The 16,463-nt window shown below is 39.6% G+C and overlaps 1 protein-coding gene across 4 annotated transcripts in view; it reads left to right on the plus strand.

Moving 5' to 3' along the window:
- sgcd (sarcoglycan, delta (dystrophin-associated glycoprotein)) overlaps positions 1-16,463 on the plus strand; it is a 410,547-nt gene that overhangs the window by 93,618 nt on the left and 300,466 nt on the right. The gene's annotated exons all lie outside the window — the stretch shown is intronic.

Genomic DNA, 16,463 nt, shown 5'->3' on the forward strand with positions numbered 1-16,463 from the left:
TACTCCATTGTAGCATGAGGCCCTGTTACTTAATTCAATAAGTTACTTGTGTAAAAATAAATAAATAAATAAATAAATAAATAAAATAAAATAAAAATCATATTACAATTTTTTTGATGTGCTAAAAATGACCTGAAAATAATAACATTAATTCATTTTGTATTATGTAAACCATTCTAACTGATTCGATCTACATGGTGTTTTCTCTAATGAGGTATAAAACCTTGTTATGACGCGCCATCTGTGAATAAATTACCGTTCTGGTGCAGATCTTTGATTAGATTTCAGAAAACTGGGAGCCAAATCACTGTTTCAGTGACTGAACCAAGAAATAATGTGTGAAATTAGATCATTATTTGTTTACTTATTCATTTGTTTAGAAATTTATTGATAAAGAAATTTATTTTCACTTTTCTTTCTTTTTAGAGTTTTTTTTATTTTGCATAAACTGCAAAAAATTAATGCAACAGCACATGAAAATATCTTTAACATGGGAAAAGGAATCTAATAATCTTACTCTGAGATTATTACAAATCAAAAGTAAAATCACTCGGTCTGTTTTAGATTATTTTACTCATTTTGAGCTTATATAATTTTATTGCCAGTTATTTTTGGTTCTTTCTAGAAATACTGTGATGCTGAAATTACAATTAGAATTATTTACCAATAGAAGAAGAAATATTTAAAGAAGAAAGTTGTAAAAAAAACCCTCGGAATAGGTTTAAATATTGTATGTTTTGGTTGATTGTAACTGTAGGATAACAATACGACAGAAACGTGACTTAAATTTATTTTAAAGGTTTATTTTTAAATCCACAGATCTGTCCTGAGAGCAGTTTATTAGCAAACCTGCATATTGTGATACACAAGATATTGTGAGTGGTAGAAATATCACCAATTATTATGCATACAGGACACTTTTTCGATGGAATAAAAACATGCATTCTATTCCCTTCTAGCGGGTTTCATTCATTTGGTTTGATAGCAGGCAATATTGTTAGCATATCGCTTATCCTACATGTATTACGTCACTCTACCCAATGGAGAATGAGCATTGAATATGGTTTACGATATTGCACGGTTGTCAAGACAACATGACGTCACACGTCAGAGCTGATGTGAATGTCCAATGAGAAAGTTTGCTGCTGCACATGCACACAAGCATTTCTGTGTTCGTCGGGAAAAAGAAAGACGCGCTAAACACCTAAAAGGTTACCAACATTTCATTAGATATTCTTCACACATATTTACAAGAGAAAAACAGACCAATGGACGTTGAAAAACTGGAAAAGAGACACATCGGAGATGTAAAAGTTCCATGCTAGCGAGCGACTGTGACAATTTGTAAACAAACATGGCCGCCAGGTTTACTTCATTACAAAATACGGAAGGTTTTGAGAGACTATTGGCTGCCAGGTCACTCCGTTGTTTGTAGCTGTTGATGTTGATTTTAAAAGTAACTCAGTAAATGACACAGGGAAATAAATACTTAAGTCTGAGTGAAAAATACTGTGGTGAGTGTGTAGTGTGGAAGAAGAGTCTGGAGACAGAAATCTTAGTTTCTCGGTCATTAGCCTCTTGCTCTCGATAGCACTGGCTTGATCGCTTTATTAGCATTCGCTAACACTACTGATGAACACTACACCGGCTGGAAGGTGACTTCACTGCCGCACTAACGGTGCTGAAGGTAAGCTCACGTTAACCTTTGATAATGCTGATATGAAGAGAGTGTGTATGTAGTATAATAAAACAACCCCGATTCCAAAAAAGTTGGGACAAAGTACAAATTGTAAATAAAAACAGAATGCAATGATGTGGAAGTTTCAAAATTCCATATTTTATTCAGAATAGAACATAGATGACATATCAAATGTTTAAACTGAGAAAATGTACCATTTAAAGAGAAAAATTAGGTGATTTTAAATTTCATGACAACAACACATCTCAAAAAAGTTGGGACAAGGCCATGTTTACCACTGTGAGACATCCCCTTTTCTCTTTACAACAGTCTGTAAACGTCTGGGGACTGAGGAGACAAGTTGCTCAAATTTAGGGATAGGAATGTTAACCCATTCTTGTCTAATGTAGGATTCTAGTTGCTCAACTGTCTCAGGTCTTTTTTGTCGTATCTTCCGTTTTATGATGCGCCAAATGTTTTCTATGGGTGAAAGATCTGGACTGCAGGCTGGCCAGTTCAGTACCCGGACCCTTCTTCTACGCAGCCATGATGCTGTAATTGATGCAGTATGTGGTTTGGCATTGTCATGTTGGAAAATGCAAGGTCTTCCCTGAAAGAGACGTCGTCTGGATGGGAGCATATGTTGCTCTAGAACCTGGATATACCTTTCAGCATTGATGGTGTCTTTCCAGATGTGTAAGCTGCCCATGCCACACACACTAATGCAACCCCATACCATCAGAGATGCAGGCTTCTGAACTGAGCGCCGATAACAACTCGGGGCGTCCTTCTCCTCTTTAGTCCGAATGACACGGCGTCCCTGATTTCCATAAAGAACTTCAAATTTTGATTCATCTGACCACAGAACAGTTTTCCACTTTGCCACAGTCCATTTTAAATGAGCCTTGGCCCAGAGAAGACGTCTGCACTTCTGGATCATGTTTAGATACGGCTTCTTCTTTGAACTATAGAGTTTTAGCTGGCAACGGCGGATGGCACGGTGAATTGTGTTCACAGATAATGTTCTCTGGAAATATTCCTGAGCCCATTTTGTGATTTCCAATACAGAAGCATGCCTGTATGTGATGCAGTGCCATCTAAGGGCCCGAAGATCACGGGCACCCAGTATGGTTTTCCAGCCTTGACCCTTACGCACAGAGATTCTTCCAGATTCTCTGAATCTTTTGATGATATTATGCACTGTAGATGATGATATGTTCAAACTCTTTGCAATTTTACACTGTCGAACTCCTTTCTGATATTGCTCCACTATTTGTCGGCGCAGAATTAGGGGGATTGGTGATCCTCTTCCCATCTTTACTTCTGAGAGCCGCTGCCACTCCAAGATGCTCTTTTTATACCCAGTCATGTTAATGACCTATTGCCAATTGACCTAATGAGTTGCAATTTGGTCCTCCAGCTGTTCCTTTTTTGTACCTTTAACTTTTCCAGCCTCTTATTGCCCCTGTCCCAACTTTTTTGAGATGTGTTGCTGTCATGAAATTTCAAATGAGCCAATATTTGGCATGAAATTTCAAAATGTCTCACTTTCAACATTTGATATGTTGTCTATGTTCTATTGTGAATACAATATCAGTTTTTGAGATTTGTAAATTATTGCATTCCATTTTTATTTACAATTTGTACATTGTCCCAACTTTTTTGGAATAGGGGTTGTAATAATAATAATAATAATAATATTGGCACAGGCGGCACGGTGGTGTAGTGGTTAGCGCTGTCGCCTCACAGCAAGAAGGTCTGGGTTCGAGCCCCGTGGCCGGCGAGGGCCTTTCTGTGCGGAGTTTGCATGTTCTCCCCGTGTCCGCATGGGTTTCCTCCGGGTGCTCCGGTTTCCCCCACAGTCCAAAGACATGCAGGTTAGGTTAACTGGTGACTCTAAATTGAGCGTAGGTGTGAATGTGAGTGTGAATGGTTGTCTGTGTCTATGTGTCAGCCCTGTGATGACCTGGCGACTTGTCCAGGGTGAACCCCGCCTTTCGCCCGTAGTCAGCTGGGATAGGCTCCAGCTTGCCTGCGACCCTGTAGAAGGATAAAGCGGCTAGAGATAATGAGATGAGATGAGTTCACGAAAAAAGCCAGCCAGTATTATTTAATTATATATTTTAAAAATCAAAACAGGATGAAAGTGTTAATATTGCAGCAAGTGAGGTCAGGGCAGGGTGTCAGGAACTTTATCGGCGTAAAAAACAAAATGGTTTGTTTGTAAAAATGGCGTCAGGTAAAGGTCACAAGGTTGTCTGAAGATTTTTTAGAAAATATGTAGAAAAGCAGGAACAGTTTGAAAATGTCTTGGAGTGTAGTGATGAGGTAATTCTACTTGTTTATTTGTTTGTTTGCTTGTTTTATAGTTTTCATACACTACATGTAAATACTGTACATGTATTTATAACTTGCTATTAGATCGATGAACAATTAAATGTTATGGACAAATAGCTTTGGAAAACAAGCCAAGTGTTTCTCTCTCTCTCTCTCTCTCTCTCTCTCTCTCTCTCTCTCTCTCTCTCACACACACACACACACACACACACACACACACACACACACACACACACACACACAGAGCATTGCCTAATTTGCGGTTCTGGAACACAATAGTAATTTAGCCCGAGTGCTGCACAATGTCACCTTCCACGCTGAGCTCTAATGTTACATTACAGCCCCATCACAGCCACCCCAAAGCTGCCCCTTGAGCAGGGGGCTAATGTAGTGCCCGTGTTGGCTCGCAGTCGCTTGGCTGACCCCAACGATGGCTGATATGCATGATCTTAGAGGCAAGAAGAGGCTGAGCCAAGCTGGCGACACCCATGGCACTTTATCAAGCGCCGGTGCCGTCCTTTCCAGCAGCTGTCACCTGGTCCACTCCGTCAGTGTCAGATGTTATTTCAAGAAAGTCAGGATGATGTGTTTAGCTCCTGGCATGTGCTCGGGTTCATTCATGGGAAGGCTTCTTTCTGTATCTGTCCATGTCGGGTTGCTTTCCTTTGTGTTCTATAACACTGATGTTTTTTATCGAGTCTGAGCCAGAGACAGATTTCTGTGAAGAATTTCAATATAGGATCAAAAAACCTCAAGCAAGTCAAGGTGAACTGCGGGAGATGTTGATGATAGAATTCACAATTTATGCTTTTCTTTTATTTGGGGCCGAGCAGAGAGGCTGTGTCAACACCCGTTGTGTTTCTTATTCATCTTTTTCTTTTTCTTCTCCTGGCTGGGGTGTCTACAGCTGCCCCAAGAACCGTGTGGTACAATGTTTTGAAAATTGGCAAACTCCTTTCAGACAGTCCACTGATTCTTTGCACCAAGTTTGATATCAGCGCCTCGGACACTTTAGCACCACCAATGGGTCAAACTCAGAGGTGCGTTTACACGTAATATTTGAAACGTTTGCCTGATTTTAAAAAATGAGGCATCATTGGATTCCTCGGATCAAGCCGAGTTCACTACAGTTTCACAGCTCAGAAATTTTGTCCAGTGTTTACAAAATTTGCCCAGTTCATCCATGATAGCCAGTCAAAATCAGCAGTGAGGCTGCCAAACAGGAAGTGTGGTCATATCTCAGGAATGCTTTAATGTATCAAAACCAAACTTGGGACATGGACTCAGGACCCCACTTTGAAGAATTCTGTCAAAGATATGTTTTGGCTAAGAACTGGTGATACGTTTGCCTGAAGGTGCTAGTCTTACAAAAATGACATCGTAAAATCCCTGGGTTTCTGTCTGTGAGCTGCTCAAATTAGTTGTAAAGTTCACCAATAAAGAAAAAATTGGTTCAAAAAATGTTTGTGTCTGAATTCTATTCCAAAAATCATTAAAATCTTGTCCGACATTAGATCGCAGTGATTTACTGATCAGCGGCGCTGCATGTGTGATGTCATATGCACCATTCCCTTCTTTTGTAAAGTTCTCTACACAACTTTACAACAACAAAGACGTAGAAGTGACTCAGAGTGAGCGTGTTTTGATTTGCTTTTAGATCAGTAATTGTCTGTTGTCTAAGTATTATATTTGGCTGCATAGAAACTACCTGAGAATGTTATTGATCTGACTAAAGACAAGTAATAAATTCAAGCAACAGGCTAAACACAAACTCAACACTTCCTGTGCGGCGGTGAGCTCTTTGGGACAGCACTTCTGACTTTTGTTTCCAGATCGTAGGAACAGCTCCGCCTACCAGACATTGCTCAAATTCTTCTATTTGAATCTCATCTCATCTCATTATCTGTAGCCGCTTTATCCTTCTACAGGGTCACAGGCAAGCTGGAGCCTATCCCAGCTGACTACGGGTGAAAGGCGGGGTACACCCTGGACAAGTCGCCAGGTCATCACAGGGCTGACACATAGACACAGACAACCATTCACACTCACATTCACACCTACGCTCAATTTAGAGTCACCAGTTAACCTAACCTGCATGTCTTTGGACTGTGGGGGAAACCGGAGCACCCGGAGGAAACCCACGCGGACACGGGGAGAACATGCAAACTCCACACAGAAAGGCCCTCGCCGACCACGGGGCTCGAACCCGGACCTTCTTGCTGTGAGGCGACAGCGCTAACCACTACACCACCGTGCCGCCCCCTATTTGAATCTACCTCGCAAATTTATCTTTTTCAAAATGTATGGAGCAAACACCAAACTGTCCTGTCAGCTTGAAGTTACCTCTCTTTGTCCGTACAAATCGAACCCATTCATTCCGTAAGTGTCTTGCCGACTTTGGGCTGTAATGATCGAAATGCTGCTTTTAAAAAAAAAAAAAATCAGCTACACTTGAACAGCCCTTAACAACACACCTCTTAGGAAAGCATGCTTTGGTTTTAATTTTGTTTTGGAATAAAAAATTAATTAAAAACGTGCTACATTTTGCAAAGCAGATGAAGCCAGAAATGCCACACACTTTCAAGTGTTGCGCGTATGACATCACTTCCTTTGAATTAACAATAACTTACCAGGAACACATTCATGTAATGGCGGACTCAAAGAGCCAAACTTTACTGGCAGAACAGAACATGTCCCCGGTCTCGTATTAAAATACAATTTAGACAGTAAACTATTTCACATGTCTAGTTTTATAAGGTATAATTTCCAGGGGTGATGTCATTTTCATAAGACTAGCACTTTAAAATAAATCTTCATCTGGTGAGATGATGGGAGTTTCCATGGCGACACAATTGCTCCATCTGCCATATTGGATTTTATCAAAAGGTTTAAAACATTTTCACAGGCCACAAAGTTTGTCCAATTCCAATCCGCACCAAATTTGGCACAAATGATCTTCAGATAAAGCCTCACAAAAGTTATCGGATGATTTTTTTTAATTTTCAGAACCGTTCATCCATTACAGCCAATCAAATTTGGTGGCGAAGCTGCCAAACAAACAAACTGAACTCGTACCTCGGCTAACCTCTGGTCAATTGACATGAAACTTGCTGAGAGCATATAGAGCCATGCCCTTGACAAAATGACATCGAGTTTCCATGGCAACTATGCCTCGCTATCTTGCTTGGCCCCATCATCACTGCTTGCAGCTATATTATTTTTATACATTTATCCATTCCATAGAGGAGTCATGCACCGACACTATCTGGATCTAAATGTAAGCGTGTCCATGGCTTGAACCAGTTTACATTCTTTTCACACCAACTGCTTAAAGCCAGACTAAAAATCCATCGAGTAAATTATTAACCAGCCTGATCTGGATCTGCTCAGCACAATGCATTTTAAGAATGGATATTTAAATCCACAAATAATGCTCATGAAATTCACTCAGCAATCTCTGGTCTGTTAAGAATTTCTGCAAGAAAAAAAAAAAACATAGCTAATATTTTGTGCTCTTGCTCCATCGTAAGCCTGAAAGTAGATAAGAGAAAACTTTATGTGCCATCAATCTCCATAAGGCGTTCCTTTTTTCTCCGCTTATTTGTATGAGGTGGAGTTATTGGAGGCCTTACTCAGCTCTGTAGTAAACAAGGTGATAAGAAATTTCTTTTAGAAAGTGCTGTCTCCTTCAGAACGCTGCGTACCGCCGGAGTACTCCCTCCCTCCCTCCCTCCCTCCCTCCCTCCCTTCCCATCCCCATGTAGTCCAGGCCTACTTTCGAGATAACGCCAGACAGGCTTCGCCACACAAAAAAAAAGCCACTAGGGAGCGTAATCGTTTTATCCCCGCAATTTAATTTAGAATGATAAGTTTGCTTGCGCAAGTACTCCAAAAAATGAAAAAAAGAAAACAAAGAAGCCGTAATTTGAGACGAGGTGCACGGAATGTAAAGTAGCCGAGGAACCTGATGCCTGGAGTCCTTGCATTGTGTTTGAAGGTTTGAAAGATGGAGCGCCGGAGCGTTACCATGGCGCCCTGTTGTCTCTGTGATGAACGATTAGGTGTGCGGGTGTTTCCTTGTTGTTGTTGTTGATGCTGAAATAGTAAAGATCAACCCTCATGGATGCAGCAAAGTGAATCACGATCAGCTCAGGGGCAACACGCGAACACATGAACACGCCGGTTTCTGTTAATCACCAGTACAGGGTTTGGTTCTTTGGCCAGGCAAAAAGTTCATTCATTCATAAGGCGTAATTCTCTTTTTATTACTAAATCCATTTTTAGTTAAGGGATCATGGTGCAGTCTGAGGAGCGGACAATCGGATCATTATTTTAAATGCAGGGAAAAGTAGAGAACAGGAGGGACTGAGGCTCAATAAACTAAAATTACACAAACGCCATCCATTTCAGGAGTCCATAACCTTTTTCAGGATCACTTTATGAAATCATACGGAATATTAATATTATTAATATTAGCAATAAAACCAACAAATGCTCCAAATATATATAGAGGATGTTACACAGTGGTGTGAAGATGTGAAGTTTATCTTTGAGTGGTGAATATACAGTGGTGCTTGAAAGTTTGTGAACCCTTTAGAATTTTCTATATTTCTGCATAAATATGACCTAAAACATCATCAGATTTTCACACAAGTCCTAAAAGTAGATAAAGAGAACCCAGTTAAACAAATGAGACAAAAATATTATACTTGGCCATTTATTTATTGAGGAAAATGATCTAATATTACATATCTGTGAGTGGCAAAAGTATGTGAACCTCTAGGATTAGCAGCTAATTTGAAGGTGAAATTAGAGTCAGGTGTTTTCAATCAATGGGATGACAATCAGGTGTGAGTGGGCACCCTGTTTTATTTAAAGAACAGAGATCTATCAAAGTCTGATCTTCACAACACATGTTTGTGGAAGTGTATCATGGCACGAACAAAGGAGATTTCTGAGGACCTCAGAAAAAGCGTTGTTGATGCTCATCAGGCTGGAAAAGGTTACAAAACCATCTCTAAAGAGTTTGGACTCCACCAATCCACAGTCAGACAGATTGGGTACAAATGGAGGAAATTCAAGACCATTGTTACCCTCCCCAGGAGTGGTCGACCAACAAAGATCACTCCAAGAGCAAGGCGTATAATAGTCATCGAGGTCACAAAGGACCCCAGGGTAACTTCTAAGCAACTGAAGGCCTCTCTCACATTGGCTAATGTTAATGTTCATGAGTCCACCATCAGGAGAACACTGAACAACAATGGTGTGCATGGCAGGGTTGCAAGGAGAAAGCCACTGCTCTCCAAAAAGAACATTGCTGCTCATCTGCAGTTTGCTAAGGATCATGTGGACAAGCCAGAAGCCTATTGGATATTTTGTGGATAGATGAGACCAAACTAGAACTTTTTGGTGATAATGAGAAGCGTTATGTTTGGAGAAAGGAAAACACTGCATTCCAGCATAAGAACCTTATCCCATCTGTGAAACATGGTGATGGCAGTATCATGGTTTGGGCCTGTTTTGCTGCATCTGGGCCAGGACGGCTTGCCATCATTGATGGAACAATGAATTCTGAATTATACCAGCGAATTCTAAAGGAAAATGTCAGGACATCTGTCCATGAACTGAATCTCAAGAGAACGTAGGTCATGCAGCAAGACAACGACCCTAAGCACACAAGTCATTCTACCAAAGAATGGTTAAAGAAGAATAAAGTGAATGTTTTGGAATGGCCAAGTCAAAGTCCTGACCTTAATCCAATGGAAATGTTGTGGAAGGACCTGAAGCGAGCAGTTCATGTGAGGAAACCCACCAACATCCCAGAGTTGAAGCTGTTCTGTACGGAGGAATGGGCTAAAATTCCTCCAAGCTGGTGTGCAGGACTGATCAACAGTTACCGGGAACGTTTAGTTGCAGTTATTGCTGCACAAGGGGGTCACACCAGATACTGAAAGCAAAGGTTCACATACTTTTGCCACTCACAGATATGTAATATTTGATCATTTTCCTCAATAAATAAATGACCAAGTATAACATTTTTGTCTCATTTGTTTAACTGGGTTATCTTCATCTACTTTTAGGACTTGTGTGAAAATCTGACAATGGTTTAGGTCATATTTATGCATAAATATAGAAAATTCTAAAGGGTTCACAAACTTTTAAGCACCACTGTATATCATGAGTGAAAATATTTTCAATACGAGAAGATAAACTTCACCATACACCATACATCTTCACCAGACAACGCACGTCTAGTCAGCGGGAAAACACTGGGAGTGATGTCATCAGAGTGAAATATCAGGAATTATTATACATACAGGACGCTTTCTGATGGAATAAAAACGTGTTCTATTCCGTTTCATTCATTTGGTTAGATAGCATGCAATATTGTTAGCATATCACTTATCCTACGTGTATTACATCACTGTACCCAATGGAGAATGAGCGTTGAATATAGTTTATGATATTGCATGGTTGTCAAGACAACATGACGTCACATGTCAGAGATGTAAAACTTCCACGCTAGTGAGTGACTGTGACAATTTGTAAACAAACATGGCTGCCAGGTTTGCTTCATTACAAAATACAGAAGATTTTGAGAGAATTTTGAAAGAGAAAGACGCATTGAACACCCAAAAGGAATGTATAATAATAATAATAATAATAATAATAATAATAATAATAATAATAATAATAATAATCGACTTGTTCAGTATCATGCTGGCTGAATGTATATAGATACCACTCAACGCCACTCAACGCCAGCCAATATTATTTAAATATGTCACTCAGATCCGTGATGTATTTCATATGAAAAATGCAAGTTTTTCAACATGAGAAGATAAACTTCATATCTTCAAGCTAATATGTGATTTTCTTTTTATTATATCGACACTTTCATAAACAAAAAGTCCGCAAATGTATCAAAACAATTCATCGATTTCCTCATGAGTGGGCTGTAGAGATTTATGTTACAGTTTTGGTTCTCTGTGTCCTTATATTGTAGTAGATGCTGTAATAAATGTATTGTACAATTTATTTGAAGCAGAATCAATAATTGTAAAATGTAAAAATTGTAAAAACTCGAAATGGCGCAATTCGACTTTCTTTTATGACTGAAACTGTGAGGATCAGCTGATACTGATATTGACACCAATTCCCATCCCATATTGTTTTCTTGAAAAATCATGAAGGTGAAAAAAAAAATTATTGAAACTGAATCACTTCCCAGCTAAACTCTTTCACAATTTCACAAAATAACCAACATTATAAATACACAATATCTGATATCCAATATCAAAATCCAATAAATATTTTTTCGATATCTGATCCACATTTACAGTGGTGCTTGAAAGTTTGTGAACCCTTTAGAATTTTCTATATTTCTGCATAAATATGACCTAAAACATCATCAGATTTTCACACAAGTCCTAAAAGTAGATAAAGAGAACCCAGTTAAACAAATGAAACAAAAATATTATACTTGGTCATTTATTTATTGAGGAAAATGATCCAATATTACATATCTGTGAGTGGCAAAAGTATGTGAACCTCTAGGATTAGCAGTTAATTTGAAGGTGAAATTAGAGTCAGGTGTTTTCAATCAATGGGATGACAATCAGGTGTGAGTGGACACCCTGTTTTATTTAAAGAACAGGGATCTATCAAAGTCTGATCTTCACAACACATTTGTGGAAGTGTATCATGGCACGAACAAAGGAGATTTCTGAGGACCTCAGAAAAAGTGTTGTTGATGCTCATCAAGCTGGAAAAGGTTACAAAACCATCTCTAAAGAGTTTGGACTCCACCAATCCACAGTCAGACAGATTGTGTACAAATGGAGGAAATTCAAGACCATTGTTACCCTCCCCAGGAGTGGTCGACCAACAAAGATCACTCCAAGAGCAAGGCGTGTAATAGTCGGCGAGGTCACAAAGGACCCCAGGGTAACTTCTAAGCAACTGAAGGCCTCTCTCACATTGGCTAATGTTAATGTTCATGAGTCCACCATCAGGAGAACACTGAACAACAATGGTGTGCATGGCAGGGTTGCAAGGAGAAAGCCACTGCTCTCCAAAAAGAACATTGCTGCTCGTCTGTAGTTTGCTGAAGATCACGTGGACAAGCCAGAAGGCTGTTGGAAAAATGTTTTGTGGACGGATGAGACCAAAATAGAACTTTTTGGTTTAAATGAGAAGCTTTATGTTTGGAGAAAGGAAAACATTGCTGTAGGAATTAGGCGGGTGGGTGGAGCACAGAAGTACGGCAGGCCAGAACTGAGTTCCAAAAAAACCTCTTTATTTGCACTTTTCAGTGTCTACTTTATGCTCTCCCAGCCACACACACACGCACACACACAAGTTGTCTGGTTGGGGAGAGAGCTCCCTTCCTCTGCTGTCTCATAGGGTGTGGTCACTGGGGAAGACAAACAAACACAGGCTAACTAACATCAGGTGTAGTGATTCTGCCACTTACCTTCCCTGACTCTGCCCTCTGGTCACAGACCGATGCTTGACCACGCCCCCGCTGCCACAACTGCATTCCAGCATAAGAACCTTATCCCATCTGTGAAACATGGTGGTGGTAGTATCATGGTTTGGGCCTGTTTTGCTGTATCTGGGCCAGGACAGCTTGCCATCATTGATGGAACAATGAATTCTGAATTATACCAGCGAATTCTAAAGGAAAATGTCAGGACATCTGTCCATGAACTGAATCTCAAGAGAACGTGGGTCATGCAGCAAGACAACGACCCTAAAACACACAAGTCGTTCTACCAAAGAATGGTTAAAGAAGAATAAAGTTAATGTTTTGGAATGGCCAAGTCAAAGTCCTGACCTTAATCCAATGGAAATGTTGTGGAAGGACCTGAAGCGAGCAGTTCATGTGAGGAAACCCACCAACATCCCAGAGTTGAAGCTGTTCTGTACGGAGGAACGGGCTAAAATTCCTCCAAGCCGGTGTGCAGGACTGATCAACAGTTACCGCAAACGTTTAGTTGCAGTTATTGCTGCACAAGGGGGTCACACCAGATACTGAAAGCAAAGGTTCGCATACTTTTGCCACTCACAGATATGTAATATTGGATCATTTCCCTCAATAAATAAATGACCAAGTATAATATTTTTGTCTCATTTGTTTAACTGGGTTCTCTTTATCTACTTTTAGGACTTGTGTGAAAATCTGATGATGTTTTAGGTCATATTTATGCAGAAATATAGAAAATTATAAAGGGTTCACAAACTTTCAAGCACCACTGTATTTTATTGATTGATTGATTGATTGATTGATTGATTGTGCCGATATGGATACGGATGCCAGCTTTCACCATCTCTGGGAACTGAAAACAGAAACCTGGTTCTAATTTGAACTCTGTTTGCGAAGAAAACACTTTCTGCGACGGTTCTTTGGAAAGTTACAGGATCTACATGAAATTGTTTTTCATCTCCACTTCTGTGTGTAGAACCTTTCAGAACCTTCCTCATGATGAAGAGCCCTGACCAACACACCTGCAGATTCACACACAAATCGCCAAGAAGCTCTGCCACATTAATGACTATAAGCCTTTGATTATGTGTGTGTGTGTGTGTGTGTGTGTGTGTGTGTGTGTGTGGCCCAAGGCTTACAAGTGAGAAATAATTTAAGTGCTCAGTATTAAAAGAACAAAAAAACTGGTCTAGCGTAGGAGCCCAAGTTCCTTTCTGTCGTGAAGCAGTTAGCAGCCGAGCCCATCAAGAAAGACGGTGTGTAAAATAACTGATTTAATGACAAACTATGAACAACAGCAGCCTGCTATTTACTCCCCTGCAAATTAAACATAAAACACACATTAATGCAATTTCTTTAACGTTCGAGGAGAGCTACCTGACGATCAGGAGGAAGATACTCTTCTCAAAAACCTCATCTTCCCCACTCCTTCTCCTCTTTCAGTAAAAAAATAATCTTCATATCATTCTTATACATTTCCTAAAAAAAGAGCTGATTTTCAGGTCGTGTATTTGTTTCGTGCTCCAAATACTCACATCTGTATTCAGACTGAACATTACCGCTTGTAGAATTAATTTATTCATCTCCTGAACGTCCTTTCACGAACAGTTCCTCAAACTCAGCTACATCGCTCGAGTTCATTATCAGCCTCAAACCTCATCAGACCTCATAAGTCTCGTGTTGGAAAACTTACTGACTTTTACACTGGTGACTCCTTTCTTAATCTAAATATTAAATAAACTTCTAACAGATATATATCCCAGCATATTAGTTTTTCTTTGTGAAACAACAGGAGAGCAGAAATACAAACCTGTCATTTATGTTCCAGTCGTCATCACTCGAGTCACAATCAATGGCTTGTGAGTTGAGAATTCGTGGCATGAATCATTGTGATCATTTGTGGAAAAAAAATGATTCGTCAATCATGCAGGTATAACGAATGTCGCATGTATGCTTCTTAATTCTGAACGCATCCCATGCATCCATCATCCACATGACCCTTCGGATTGTACGACACGCACGACAGGATTTTATTCATATTCTGTTTGCCAGCAGCTGTGCCGTATATACGTATTAGACAAATCGGTGATGAGTCATGTGTATTACGTGCCACATTGCTCATAAAGGAGATATGTTTATTGCTTGGTATCAGTCTATGAATAATTGAATACCCCGAGGCCTCGAGGAACAAGACCTGGAAATAAAATAGTGTATCAATAACTGTGCTATCAAGGGCAAAAACAATATAATACAACAACAGATACAGAGTTGACTGCTTTACTCTCTCGCATGACATACTATTCTATATGATATACACTCACTGGCCACTTTATTAGAGACACCCATACCGTACATGCATCCACCTGCTGATGCAGTTCTCTAATCAGCCAATCCCTCGACAGCAGCACAACGCATCAAATCTTTCACTGTGGTATGGGTGTTGGTTTGAGCCAGATGAGTATTTTTGGTTTGAGTATTTCAGAAACTGCTGATCTCCTTCCTGGGGTTTTCACATACAACAGTCTGTAGAGTTTACACAGAATGGTGCGGAAAAAAACCCCACCTTCGAGCTGAGTGAGTGAGCGACAGTTCTGTGGTGAAGGATATAGTGACTCATATAATCACTCTTTACAACTGTGGTGAGCAGAAAAGCATCTCAGCATGCAACAGAAAACAGAAGAACACGCTGGGTTCCAGTCCTGCAGCCAAGAACAGGGATCTTAGCATCAACAACAACAACAACAAGTTCCTATTAAAGTGGCCGATAAGTGTATATTGTAAATGCTATCTCTGCGCCGGTATTTATGATTTTCAAACACAATGAAAAAGTTTTAATTCACCTTGACAAGATCCATGGTTAGTCTTTGGGCTTGCAAAAGGCATCGATTCTGTTTCTCCCCCACCCTGAGTAGGTGTGGATCAATGTTAAAAGGCTCTTAATCACACCCTGACTACTCAATCTGGCAAATAATTCTCGTAATCATTAATTTTTTCACAGCTTGGCTTCTCTCAGCAGTGTGCAGCATTGTTGTAATGTTTCTCTCCAGGCTACGGAACATCTTCTGACTAACACCTTTGACTGTACTGCAAATATAGTGCAAATATCTTCTAATCTAAAATATACCAGTAGTGACTGGTGGTGAAATTCTCAACAAAAACAATTCAGTCCTCTGTCTGAATGTGTGAAATCTGTGACAAGGACAAATTGGCCAGAGATGCTTTGCTTTTTTTTTTTCCTAGTTTGTGAAGGTCTTTCTTCCTGGGTATATTTAGTATCTTAAAGTTCTTTTGCGGTAACAGCAGGCATAGGGAAAGATGTTTTCAAGTTTTTAATGATCAAAAGTTCTTTCTGCTTTTTGTTTTTTCTCTTCTCGTTTGGTGAGCATGGTGTAAATTTGAAAACAACAACAACAGCAACAAACTAGACAGAGGCTGTGACTAAAGTCACAGTAATTTGCACTAGCTGACCTTTGTCTGTTGAAGGTCAAGGACAAGTTGTGTCCTGTCACTCTGAACAAAAAAAAAAAAAAACTGACTGAAAAAAATCATGAAAATTATCAGTTATAAGTGATTGAAAAAAAATCCTGTTTTCCATGGATTATTTCCAGATCAGTGATCCAGATCAGTACCAAAAGTCATAGCAACTTAATTCAGTGCAGAGGTATTGTTCATGTGAAATTTGGTAATGATTGGTTGAAAACTGAAAGAGAAATAGCATTAGAAAACATTAGGAGAATCAGAAGAAGAAGAAGCAGAAAGTAGAAAGATCCTGAGTGAGAGTAACAATTTGCACCAGCGCTGCTAGTGCAAATTAATAATAATAATAATAATAATAATAATAATAATAATAAGAAGAAGAAGAAGAAGAAGAAGAAGAAGAACTAGATAGAGACTGTGACTAAGGTCACAGTAATTTGCACTAGCTCTTACAAATCGGAACGTCTGGTCACCGAACCCTAT

The sequence above is a fragment of the Neoarius graeffei genome, chromosome 12 (genome assembly GCF_027579695.1).
Source record: "Neoarius graeffei isolate fNeoGra1 chromosome 12, fNeoGra1.pri, whole genome shotgun sequence".
Classification (NCBI taxonomy): domain Eukaryota; kingdom Metazoa; phylum Chordata; class Actinopteri; order Siluriformes; family Ariidae; genus Neoarius; species Neoarius graeffei.